Source organism: Nerophis ophidion, linkage group LG04, assembly GCF_033978795.1.
Source record: "Nerophis ophidion isolate RoL-2023_Sa linkage group LG04, RoL_Noph_v1.0, whole genome shotgun sequence".
NCBI lineage: Eukaryota > Metazoa > Chordata > Actinopteri > Syngnathiformes > Syngnathidae > Nerophis > Nerophis ophidion.
The window spans coordinates 24,128,359-24,142,533 of NC_084614.1; positions in this window are offsets into that span (position 1 = coordinate 24,128,359).

Genomic DNA, 14,175 nt, shown 5'->3' on the forward strand with positions numbered 1-14,175 from the left:
CACCTTAAAACTCATCTGTATACTCTAGCCTTTAAATAGACCTCCTTTTTAGACCAGTTGATCTGCCGCTTCTTTTCTTTCTCCTATGTCCCCCCCTCCCTTGTGGAGGGGGTCCGGTCCGATGACCATGGATGAAGTACTGGCTGTCCAGAGTCGAGACCCAGGATGGACCGCTCGTCGGGACCCAGGATGGACCGCTCGCCTGTATCGGTTGGGGACATCTCTACGCTGCTGATCCGCTTGAGATGGTTTCCTGTGGACGGGACTCTCGCTGCTGTCTTGGATCCGCTTGAACTGAACTCTCGCGGCTGTGTTGGAGCCACTATGGATTGAACTTTCACAGTATCATGTTAGACCCGCTCGACATCCATTGCTTTCGGTCCCCTAGAGGGGGGGGGTTGCCCACATCCGAGGCCCTCTCCAAGGTTTCTCATAGTCAGCATTGTCACTGGCGTCCCACTGGATGTGAATTCTCCCTGCCCACTGGGTGTGAGTTTTCCTTGCCCTTTTGTGGGTTCTTCCGAGGATGTTGTAGTCGTAATGATTTGTGCAGTCCTTTGAGACATTTGTGATTTGGGGCTATATAAATAAACATTGATTGATTGATTGATTGATTGTTGATAAACAAACTTGTATCCACATTAATGTGGACTTGTTCCTCCTTTTGTGGATTTTTTAAATTTTAAAACAGAAGAATTTTAAATTAGTTGATTTAAAAAGGACAATAAATACTAATGAACATTTGTAAATAATGTATGATTGTAGCCAATCGCTAATTTCTATCCCCAAATCCAAGGTTTAGGTGCCAAAGGTGCTACTGTAAACCACTCACTGCCTTGTACATTAACAAATATATATAAAATACATATTTCCTAATATACACGTTAACACATGCATTTTATATTGATTGAATGTCCTGAGACATACTTCATTAGGTTTTCCCACATGAGTAGACATGAGGTTATATTTCTCGAGTACTTTTGCAACGATGTAGTGAGTGGGTCTTTTTTCCTAATATTTTTAATGTTTCTTTTTTTAAATACATACATTCCACCAGTTTAAGTGTGGATTTATTTGTACGTATCCAGCTTGTGATACAGTATTTTAAATAGGGTCTAATCATAGAATTAAAGAGTTTGTCGGTTAAATATTTCTTATACATCAAATTTGATCTTATTCAGTTTTTTAACCAACTGCTGCTTGCAGGACAATAACGGTAAATACAGCACAACTCCCAAATACTTAAAATCTTGGACTGCCCTATGTTTTGTTCCACAGATACTGAATATCCGGATTAGTACAGTTTTTTGTAAAGGAACATGCACACTGATCGATGCAGTGCATCTTGCTGCTTATTTTTAGCATGGACGTGTAGAACAGCATTGTCAGCGTACATTTGGCAAAGTATTTATAGATGGACAAAGTTGTGGTAGTTCATTGATGTACAAAACCCAAAACCAGTGTGTGGTAGTTCCGTGGGTTCACCTGATGCCGACAACCCCCCATGATTGGCCGGATGTCTGGTGTTAGCAATGTCTTTTTATTTGGCACGCTAGAAAAAAACACACCCAACTTCTCAGTTTCCGCTCTGTGACTTTTCAGTCTCTCTGGTCTTCCTTTTCTATCACAGTGTCCAATGCACGTCTGCTCAGCAACTCCAACTCCAGCAACTGTGTCTTGATCCAGCTGCTGCTAATAAGCATGGGAGGTGATTGGATGATCAGTCCCAGCTGGGTAATCCATTCACCTACCAGCTGTGTTTCGAGGCCGGTCCTTACACACCCCGCTCCGCCGCAGGCCCACAGACAACGCCTCCTTCCACATACCTCCCCCTGCAGACTCAGGCCGGGAAGCCGTACGGCCGCGCCTACTCCCCGGGGGATGAACCTCCGGTAGTAACCCACCGGCTCCAAAAACTGCCTCACCACTTTTTTCGTCTCAGGAGTCGGGCAGGTCGCAATTGCTGTTGTTTTATCTACCTGCGGGCGCACCTGCCCTCCTCCAAAGTGGTACCCCAGATACTGTACCTCCCTCCGGCCAACCACGCACTTCGCCGGGTTGGCGGTGAGCTCCGCTCGCCTCAGGGACTTGAGCACCGCCCCACCACCCAGCTGCCACTCTGGATGATGACGTCATCCAGGTAGGCGGCAGCATTTGCAGTGTGGGAACGCAGCACCAGGTCTATGAGGCACTGGAATGTGGTGGGCGCACCGAACAAGCCGAACGGAAGTGTCACGAACTGGTACAAACTTTTCGGAGGGGAGAACGCCGTTTTTTCCCTAAACTCTGGAGACAAGGCAATCTGCCAGTAGCCTTTGGTCTAATCCAGTGTGGTGAAAAAACGAGCAGTGCCCAGCCGATCCAGGAGCTTGTCGACCCTGGGCATTGAGTAGGCATCAAAACGTGACACTTCATTTACCCTGCAGGAATCCACACAGAACCGCACAGACCCATTTTTCTTCCCTACCAGAACTATGGAGCTGCATCACGCACCGTGAGATTCTTTTATACAAGTACAACCCATTTATCATTTATTTATTTTATTACCACTAACTCCAGCATAGAATTTAAGACCGCATCGTCACTGGTCTCAATGTAATGTTGGATGAGGTTTTTATGGCCTGGCTGGGGGGAGAACAGATCAAAAAAGCGCTGCTGCAGCCAAGCAACTTCTGCTCTCTATGATAGTGTAAGCTGATTATCACAGAAGAGATGGGAAGGGCTGGGCGGTGCTCCTCCCTCTCCTCGACCGCCGTCACCATGGAAACAGGCTCTGCCTCCTTCCATGATTTCAGGAGGTTCAGGTGGTAAATTTGGGTACCTCCACCCCGGTCCGAACGCCGGACCTCGTAGTCCACGCCACTTACTCGTCGTGTGACCACAAAGGGTCCTTGCCACTTATGGAGTTTTGCTCTCAGGTCCATAATGTATTTCATTTTCGCTGGGGCTAGGACCTTCCTCCCAACTTTCCTTAACAAGATCCAAAACCCTGCGCGGCTTCCTGCAGAACAACAATTTGAAGGGGGAAAACCCCATAGAGGCCTGGGGCACCTCCCGCACTGCAAACAGCAGGGGATCCAACAAATTATCCCAAGTAGGTTTGTCCTCGTGCACAAACTTACGGATCATGGATTTCAGCGTTTTATTCAGCCGCTCCACCAGCCCGTTGGTCTGCGGGTGGTAGATGCTGGTCCGAATAGACTCAACCCCCAAAAATCCGTATAGGTCCTTCACCGTGTGTGACATAAGGAACGTGCCCTGGTCAGTCAAAATCTCTTTTGGGATTCCAACTCGAAAGATGACCTGAAACAGTGCTTGAGCCGCACTCTTTGCAACGATGGAACTCAGCGGCACTGCTTCGGGATATCGGGTTGCTTAATCCACCAGGACTAACACAAAACGATTTCCCTGTGTGCTCAGGTGGAATGGTCCGACGAGGTCCATGCCAATTCGTTCAAACGGGACCTCCATGAGTGGTATTGGGCGCAAAGGCGCCCTGGGGGTGGCCGCTGGATTGACTATCAGGTAGTCCGGGCAGGCTGCGCACCAGAGGCGCACGTCTGCCCAGATGCCTGGCCAATAGAACCGGACCATTACCGGGTTAAGTGTCTTATCACACCTCATGTGGTCGGCCATGGGTTTTACAGTGCGCCGCCTTGAAAACTATTTCCCGACGGCGTTTCGGCATCAACAACTGGGTGATTTCTTCTCCTGTTTGAGTGTCACAACTCCGTACTCTGTAAAATCTGTCCCTGATTAATTCAAAGTGAGGGAATACCCGAGCTACTCCCAAGCACACCAGCTGACCTTTAATAAAAAACACCTGGCTCTAGGGCCAAGTGCAGAGTGTCTTCTCGAGACTACTCAAATGGGAAATCTTCCATGGGGTGCCATTGGAGGGCCGGGGGGGCCTCCCGCGAAGCCCCCACCGGTTCCCCTTTCCCCTCTGCAGTGTCGGATGACCTCGCGTTGCCGCTGAGAACAGCAAAGATATCCCATTTCCCTACCAGTTGTGAATGCACCCCTGCACACTGCTTCACTAAATCATGAAAACACGCCCAATTGGTTTCCAGGATTAAGGGGTGCGTGAAGTGCGCACTGAATCGAATTTATACCGGCACCACGGGTTATTTGTGCACATCCCCATGAACACATTTAATTTTCACCAGTGTTGCCTCCCTCAAAGCCCAAGGTTGAACCTGGTTTTGGTGAATCATGGACAGCTCACAACCCGAATCCACCATCGCCCGGTATGTACTCCCTCGAATTCTTACCGAAACACAGTACATCTCTCGGGCCGGGGCGGCTGCCGGAGGGCCGTCAACCTGGTTCAACTGCCCAGCCTTCATACGCCGAGGTTTCTGACGCACGTGACCGGGCTTCCCACACCTCCAGCACGCCTCTAGCATGACTGCCCAGGGATTTGAGGGGTCGTCTGCGCGGGAAGCACCGTATCTGCAGCAGCCACGACTGGTGAAGCAGGAGCAGAAGGAAAATTAAAAGCCCAGGGCCGTAGAACCGGCGGGCCCGCTGCGGCCTGAATGCGTCTGGACCTGCGACGCAGAAAAAAAACAGGAGAGTCAGTCATGCGGCGCTGCGGGACCAGCGGCCCCGGCTCGTCCCGTGACACACGAAGTTCATGCGGCAGTGGCACTGGACGCTCGCCTGCTCCACCAATCTTCTCCTCTCTCTGTGTCTTGCGGCCCAACGCCAGGTGGTCTTCCGCCAACGTCACCCCTGCTGCCAGGTGGTGGCCGGTGGTAGCGGACCCAGGCCGACATCTACGCTGGGATCGCCTCCAAGAACTGCTTAAGGACGAGCCGTTCCACCACTCGGCTGTCGGCTTCCTCCGGCTGCAGCCATCGCGTTGCCGAGTCCCTCAACCGCTGCCCTAGCGCGAACGGCCGATCCTCTGGGCCTGAACGCAGCGCCCGGAATCGGCGCCTGTGGTCCTCTCCGGTGCAGACGGTCCGGTCCAGGATCGCCCGCTTCAAGTCCGGGAAGCGCACGTGTGATGCCGCCATCAGGCTTAGCAATGCCCACTGCGCTTCTCCCGGCAGCAGTGGAAGCAGCCGCACTCCCCACTCCTCTTCTGGCCATGCGCCCACCGCCGACGTGGCCTTCAAAGACGTCTAGGAAAAGCCTGGGGGTCCCCCGTCTCGGTCATCCTATGGGCGGAGACGGCCGCTGCTGCCGGCGCCACTGGTGTTGGCACCGCTGCTCCCACCCTCCCGTGGGTTCACCTGATTCCGACAAACCCCCACGATAGCTCGAATGTCTGGAGTTAGCTATGTCTTTTTATTTGACAGCGCATACACGCTAGGAAAAACACACAGAACCTTTCAGTTTCTGCTCTGTGACTTTTCAGTCTCTCTGGTCTTCCTTTTCTCTCACAATGTCCAGTGTGCGTCTGCTCAACAACTCCAACTCCAACGATTGTGTGCCAGCTACTGCTAATAAGCATGGCACATGATTGGATGCTCAGTCCCAGCTGGGTAATCCAATCACCTGCCAGCTGTGCTTTGAGGCCGGTCCTTACACACCCCGGTCCGCCGCAGGCCCGCAGATCACGCCCTTTCAGCATTAATGGTTACCCATGCCTTGGGCACTAATACACCCCAATACCATCACAGATGCTGGCTTTTAATCTTTGCGCCTATAACAATCCAGATGGTTCTTTTCCTCTTTGGTCTGCAGGACACAACGTCCACAGTTTCCAAAAACAATTTGAAATGCGGGTGGGGATAGGTTGATTGGGAACACTAAGTTGGCCCTAGTGTGTGAATGTGAGTGTGAATGTTGTCTTTCTATCTGTGTTTGCCCTGCGATGAGGTGGCTTCCGCCCGATTGCACCCCCCGCGACCCCAAAAGGGACAAGCAGAAAATGAATGGATGGACTTGTCAGACCACAAAACATTTTTCCACTTTGCATCAGTCCATCTTAGATGAGCTCGGGCCCAGCAAAGCCGGCAGCATTTCTGGGTGTTGTTAATAAATTGCTTTGGCTCTGCATAGTAGAGTTTTATCTTGCATTTACAGATTTAGCGACGAAGTGTAGTTACTGACAGTGGTTTCCTGAAGTGTTCCTGAGCCCATGATATGATATCCTTTACACACTGATGTCGCTTTTTGATGCAGTACTGCCTGAGGAATCGAAGGTCATGGGCATTCAATGTTATGTGCAGTGATTTCTCCAGATTCTCTGAACCTTTAGGTGATATTACGGGCCGTAGATGGTGAAGTCCCTAAATTCCTTGCAATAGCTTGTTGAGAAATTTTGTTCTTAAAATGTTCAACAATATGCTCACGCATTTGTTCACAAAGTGGTGACCCTGGCCCCATCCTTGTTTGTGAATGACTGAGCATTTCATGGAAGCTACATTTATACCCAATTATTGAACCACATGTTCCCAATTATCCTGTTCACCTGTGGGATGTTCCAAATAAGTGTTTGATGTGCATTCCTCAATTTTCTCAGTCTTTTTCGCCATTTGTGCAAGCTTTTCCAAAACATATTGCAGGCATCAAATTCTAAATGAGGTAATATTTGCAAAAAAAAAAAAAAGTTTCTCAGTTCAAACATTAAATATCTTGTCTTTGCAGTGCATTTAAATAAATGTAGGTTGAAAAGGATTTGCAAATCATTATATTCTGTTTTTATTTACTGATTTCACAACATGCCAACTTCACTGGTTTTGGGTTTTTACATACGAAATAATAATGGCCCCAAGATTGAGCCTTGTGGCACACCAAGATTTCAGAATTTAGACACAAACACATTGCTTTCTTGACACCAATTAAGATTCCAAACAGTTGGACAAATTCTCAACAGATTATAATGTAAGTTTTGATAACAAAGTTGGGGAATTTATAGTGTTAAACGGCTTTGTTAAATCGATAAATACTGGTTTTGCTTTGGTTATTTTTTTAAATCGTGACTGATTTAGTTTTGACTCAAAGTGCAGTCAACAAAAACATAAGAAGACGATTAAAGTTAAGTATAGTGACGATGCATTATATGCTGCTTGTTGCTTCAAGAACACCTCTTTCTTTCACTATCAGGTGACATTTCTACCATTTTTTTTTTAGCTGTAAATTCATGATAACACCAGTAAAAATGGCTTTACAGGGACTTTTAACAGCGTCGTAAAAGCTGAAGATGAACAGTAAGTGGACTATTGTCCCTCGTGAGCGTTTATACGCGGCTCACAGGTGAGTACTTTCACAATAAAAGCACAAAGCTTGATGTTCAGACAACATAACCAACTTAATGACTTCATGCGTATTGTTATTGACAGATTATAGGTAGAGGAACTCAGAAAGAGTCAGGTTTTCCAAATAACACACATTTCTGTATTTATAATCCCTAGAAAAAGGCAACATAGAGCAATGTTTTATCTCGTTCGTTATGTACATTTTGTGCTGCTTACTCTTTCTCTCAATTATTTTTCACTGTAGTACAGCTAACAAACTATGGTTTGTGAATTTGTGAAGCACACACACGCTCACAAAATAAATATGATACAATAATGAAAAAATATTTAAGCTTGGTCCGAGGTGAGGTCACCCCTCCAATGGGCTCATTACTCATGGGATGGGCCATAGAGGTCGGGTGCATTCTGAACTGGGCGGCAGCCGAAGGCAGGGCACTTGGCGGTCCGATCCTCGGCTACATAAGCTAGCTCCTGGGACGTGGAACGTCACCTTGTTGGGAGGGGGAAGGAGCCTGAGCTAGTTCCTTAAGGCTCTGGATGCTGTAGGGATGTTTTGGTTGGAAAGACTCTGCAACAACGCGTGGACATCGGGGGCGCTACCTGTGGATTGGCAGACCGGGGTGGTGGTTCCTCTCTTTAGGAAGGGGAACCGGAGGGTGTGTTCCAACTATCGTGGGATCACACTCCTCAGCCTTCCCAATTAGGTTTACTCAGGCGTACTGGAGAAGACGCTACGGATTCAGGAGGAACAGTGTGGTTTTTGTCCTGGTCGTGGAACTGTGGACCAACGCTATACTCTCCGCAGGGTTCTTGAGGGTGCACAAGAGTTTGCCCAAGAGCATTCAACGGTGTCCCTCGGGAAGTCCTGTGAGGAGTGCGCAGTGAGTATGGGGTTTTGGACTGTCTGATTGTGGCGTTCCGCTCTCTGTACGATCAGTGTCAAAGCTTGGTCCGCATTGCCGGCAGTAAGTCTGACACGTTTCCAGTGAGGGTTGGACTCCGCCAAGGCTGCCCTTTGTCACCGATTCTGTTCATAACTTTTATCGATAGAATTTCTAGGCACAGTCAAGGCGTTTAGGGGATCCGGTTTCGTGGCTGCAGGATTAGGTCTCTGCTTTTTGCAGATGATGTGGTCCTGATGGCTTCATCTGGCCAGGATCTTCAGCTTTCACTGGCCAAGTGTGAAGCGACTGGGATGAGAATCAGCACCTGCAAGTCCGAGTCCAAGGTTTCTGCGCGGAAAACGGTGGGAGGCGACCATGCCCCAAGTGGAGGAGTTCAAGTACCGAGGAGTCTTGTTCAGTTCACGAGTGAGGGAAGAGTGTATCGTTAGATCGACAGGCAGATCGGTGCGGCGTCATCAGTAATGCTGACGTTGTACCGATCCGTTGGGGTGAAGAAGAAGCTAAGCCGGAAGGCAAAGCTCTGAATTTACCGGTCGATCTACGTTTCCATCCTCACCTATGGTCATGAGCATTGGGTTATGACCAAAAGGACAAGATCACAGGTACAAGCGGCCAAAATGAGCTTTCTCCGCCGGGTGGCGGGGCTCTCCCTTAGAGATAGGGTGAGAAGCTCTGCCATCCGGGAGGAGCGTAAAGTAAAGCCGCTGCTCCTTCACATCGACAGGAGCCAGATGAGGTGGTTCAGGCTTCTGGTCCAGATGCCACCCGAATGTCTCCCTCGGGAGGTGTTTAGGGCACATCCAACCGGTAGGAGGCCATGGGTAAGACCTGGGAACGCCGGGAAGAGCTGGAAGAAGTGGCTGGGGAGAGGAAAGTCTGGGCTTCCCTGCTTAGGCTGCTGCCCCCGTGACCTGACCTTGGATAAGAGGAAGAAGATAGATGGATGGATATTTAATCTTGAAGTTGTCATGATCTATTGCCCAGGTCCTTTTTTTTTTTAGTGTGATATTTCCTTAGTTGTTGGTTAATTCTGTCTAAGTACCCTTGTTTGTGTTCTTAATTGCCATGGGTGCTGATTTTTGTCACTTGCCTCTGATTATTGATCGGGACGCTCACCTGCTCCTGGTCACTAATCAGAGAGCTATTAATTCCTTTCTCGCGCCATATCCTGCCTAGCAGACTTGTTCGCGACATTTATGTTGATATGAGTTTGGAATTACTAGCTTCTTGCTACGTTGAATAGTCTTTTTGCTGAGCTTTGCCATAGGTCCTCATGCCATCTGCACATTTTCCTTTTTTCCTATTTTTCCCTTATTTGAATAATTCATCCTTCTTACCTGCACACTGCTTCCTGACGTCCTTCTGCATCTAGGAAAACGACCGTTGCAATACCATGCGACCCTGACGTGACAGAAGTAACTAAATCTTGAACAATTCATTAAAACATGAGATGAATAAAGATATGAACTGTGAAATATTTGCATTTAATTATGAAATAATTAAGTTTAATAGATAAATAGAATGTTACATTAAATCATGTAATGACATTTGTTACCAATTGTAGTTGATTATACTTGTGGAGGGGAGCGTGGCCTGCAGACCTGCAGTGAAGCGGTGTGTGCCAGGATCGGCTTCGAGATCAGTGACTGGTGTGTAGATGGCCCACGCGGGTCTGGTTTTGTAATCACATGTCGCTCTGTTAAAAGCAGGCAGCTGGCGAGCTGGAGCGAGAGAGAGAGAGAGAGAGAGAGTAAAAGAGAGAGAGAGCGAGAGGGACCGTCAACCAAGACAATTGCTGAAAAGCACAAGACGGACTTGATTGGAAAAATAAAACTGTGTTGTAAACATGAAACCGGCCCTCCACTGGCACTCTAAGGAGTGCAGAATGTCCTGAGATGACATTCTGCGTGCGGCCTGGGACCAGGTGGCTTCCATCGACCATCAGCTGGTGCGCCCGAGAACAGCGCGGGTATTTCTTCTTTTTCCAATCATTACGGATAGATTATACCAAGTGAGCCGGGACTCTCAGTCAGGAGAGGAAATCACCCAGTTTTTGGTGCCAAAACACCGCCGGGAAATTGTTTTCCAGGCGGCGCACTTCAATCCCATGGCTGGCCACATAGGGGTATGATAAGACACTCAATCGGGTAATGGTCCGATTCTATTAGCCGAGCCTCCGGGCAGACGTGCGCTGCTGGTCTGCTGCCTGCCCGGACTGCCAGCTGGTGAACCCGGCTGCCACCCCCAAGGCGCCCTTGCACTCATTGCCGCTCATGGAGGTCCCCTTCGAAAGAATTGGTATGGACCTCATCGTACTATTCTACCCGAGCACACTGGGATATCATTTTGCTTTGGTCCTGGTGGATTACGCAACCCGATATACCGAAGCAGTGCCGCTGCGCTGCATCTCTGCAAAGAGTGTCGCGCAAGTGCTATTTGAGATCATCTCCAGAGTCGGAATCCCGAAAAAGATTCTGACTGAGCAGGGCACGTCCTTTAGGTCACGCACGAGAAAGGAACTATACGGTTTACTGGGAAATAAAGCGATCCGCACCAGCGTGTACCACCCACAAACTGACGGGCTGGTGGAGCGGCTAAATAAAACGCTGAAAACCATGAATTGAGCACGAGGACAAACCAAATTGGGACAAATGGTTAGAGCCCCTACTGTTTGCAATGCGGGAGGTACACCAGTCCTCCACAGGATTTCCTCCTTTTTAATTATTATACGGCAAGACGCCGCGCTGGGTTTTGGACGTAGTTAAAGAAAGCTGGGAGGAGGGTCCAAGCTCCAGCAAAAACCAAATTCAATACGTCATGGACATGCGAACAAAACTCCACACGGTGGGGCACTTGTCATGCGAGAATTTGCTCCAAAAACCTCCAGTGGCTCCACCGCATGAAAGATTCCAACGCGCGGATTGATATCTAGCTTTGCAACCCTCTAACTTTAGAGCGATCCACAGACCGGGTGCACAGAAGGCCATGGCTGACTTCCTCACCCGCTCCCTTACTGGGGAGAGGGGGAGAGTAGGCGCGAACGGACGGTGTCCCTGCGTCTGGCGGTGGAGGTATGTGGAGGGGGCGTGGCCTGCAAACCTGCAGCGAATCGGGGTGTGCCAGGACCAGCTTCGAGATAAGCGACGGGTGCGTAGATGGCTCACGTGGGCCTGGTTATCTAATCACCTGTCTCTCTGTTAAAAGGCTGGAGCGACAGAGAGAGGGAGAGAGAGACCAACAAGAAAAGACAATTGCTGAAAAGCACAGGACAGACTTGTTAGGAAAAATTAAACAACATTGTAAACCTGAAACCGAACTCTCCTGTCAATGCCTGATGGTCTGAGGAACTCCGAGGAGGGCAACCTCCACAATATTGTTTATGTAATTTTGTCCCGTTTGGTCCTGCTTAGCCCTGCGATGAGGTGGCGACAAGCGGTAGAAAATGGATGGATGGATGGATGGATGGATGGTCCTCCATATATAGTCAGGCATTTGTGAAATAATTTCTTATATTGGTATTGTATGGTCGTGTTCACTTTGTTATGACCTAGTAATAGTTTTTTTGTATTTCTTGCTTAAACAACTTTTACAATCTGGTTATTATAGTATAACATGCAGCTCTCGTAACACTTGAATATTCAGTAGTTTGTGGTAGCTAATGTTTCTTATGTAAGCATGTTTTGTCACAATACAAAAATAGCATTTAAAGACCAATGTAAATATTTTAATCTAACTGCATGCAATTTAAGGCACTCTGATTTTTTCGACATTAAAACATTTTTATTTTGCTGTAGTTAGTAAATTCTCATACTTTGCAGGCACTGGTTTGTGCCATATGACTTTATACTTTTTTGTACCTTAAAAAGGGTCAAAGGTAAATGACAAACGTGCTAAAACTTTATTGTTTACTTCGGTATACTGCATGCCAGTAATTTTGTTGAGGACACGTAAATTTTTACTAAAGGTTTGAAACAAAGAATTGAAAGTTAAATCAACTTTTAAGCTGAACAAGCTGATTCAACTTAAAAACTTTAAAAAAGTAACCGGCTGCAAGGCTTTTTCTAGTTTAATCAATTTGAGCAGGAGTAGTTGTGTCAACTAAAGTCTGACCCAGGGCTCAATTTATTAATCCACATTTAAGAAACTTGTAATTCTTATTTGTAGTTGCATTCTTTTATATTTCTCCCAACTCTTTGTTTTTAGTCCCAAGAGATAATTATTCTCAGTTGTACGAATTATAAGTTTGTAGTTAGTTGAATTTACAAATACAAATAGACAAAACCATCATCCTTTCGTTTTATTAACTTTCATATAAGACGTGGCACAACATAGACCATAATAAATAAATAAACTTGAAAATATTTGGTAGTCAGTTGCCTAACTTTTTTAAGTTGAATCAAATTTGTATTTTTTACAATACACTATACCTATGTCAGGGGTCGGCAACCCAAAATGTTAAAGGCCTACTGAAACCCACTACTACCGACCACGCAGTCTGATAGTTTATCCATCCATCTATGCATCCATTTTCTTCCGCTTATCCGAGGTCGGGTCGCGGGGGCAGCAGCCTAAGCAGGGAAACCCAGACTTCCCTCTCCCCAGCCACTTCGTTTAGCTCTTCCCGGGGGATCCCGAGGCGTTCCCAGGCCAGCCGGGAGACATAGTCTTCCCAACGTGTCCTGGGTCTTCCCCGTGGCCTCCTTCCGGTTGGACGTGCCCTAAACACCTAACTAGGGAGGCGTTCGGGTGGCATCCTGACCAGATGACCGAACCACCTCATTTAGCTCCTCGCGATGTGGAGGAGCAGCGGCTTTACTCTGAGTTCCTCTCGGATGACAGAGCTTCTCACCCTATCTCTAAGGGAGAGCCCCGCCACACGGCGGAGGAAACTCATTTCGGCCGCTTGTACCCGTGATCTTATCCTTTCAGTCATGACCCAAAGCTCATGACCATAGGTGAGGATGGGAACGTAGATCGACCTGTAAATTGAGAGCTTTGCCCTCCGGCTCAGCTCCTTCTTCACCACAACGGATCGGTACAACGTCCGCATTACTGAAGACGCCGCACCGATCCGCCTGTCGATCTCACGATCCACTCTTCCCCCACTCGTGAACAAGACTCCTAGGTACTTGAACTCCTCCACTTGGGGCAGGGTCTCCTCCCCAACCCGGAGATGGCATTCCACCCTTTTCCGGGCGAGAACCATGGACTCGGACTTGGAGGTGCTGATAGTTTATATATCGATTAAATATTAACATTGCAACACATGCCAATACGGCCTTTTTATTTTACTAAATTGCAATTTTAAATTTCCCGCGAGTTTCTTGTTGAAAACGTCGCGGAATGATGAAGCGTGCGCGTGACGTCACGGACTGTCAGGAAATATTAGCGCTGCCCCACTAGCGGCTAAAAGTCGTCTGCTTTAATCGCATAATTACACAGTATTCTGGACATCTGTGTTGCTGAATCTTTTGCAATTTGTTCATTTAATAATGGAGACTGTAAAGAACAATACTGTTGGTGGAAAGCGGTGGATTGCAGCTGTCTTTATCACCAAGACACAGCAGGTGTTTCTATGTTTGTTGTGAAGCGGAGCGGTCAAGCGAACATGTTTTCTGTACGTCAACCAGCTGGTTTTTGGATGGGAAAATTGTGATATATATCTTACCGTAGACATCATTGGATTATTCGTCGTCCTGCAGCAGCTGTCAAAAAAAGCAGCTGTGAGCTTGGCTCCTCTGCTTCTCTCTGAGATACTGCGTGTTCACCGCAGCCATCCGACCTCGAGGTATGTCTTTACAATCTCACTAAAACACTATTAAAACAATAAGCAGACAAGGGATTTTCCAGAATTATCCTAGTAAATGTGTCTAATTACATCTGAAATGCTCACACTGCCGCCGCCTGGAGCCGTCGCTTTTTTTTCTTCTTTCTAGTCCTTCACTATCAATATTATAATTCACAAATATTTCATCCTCGCTCAAATTAATGGGGAAATTGTCGCTTTCTCGGTCCGAATTGCTCTTACAGCTGGTGGCTCACATGATAAACAATGT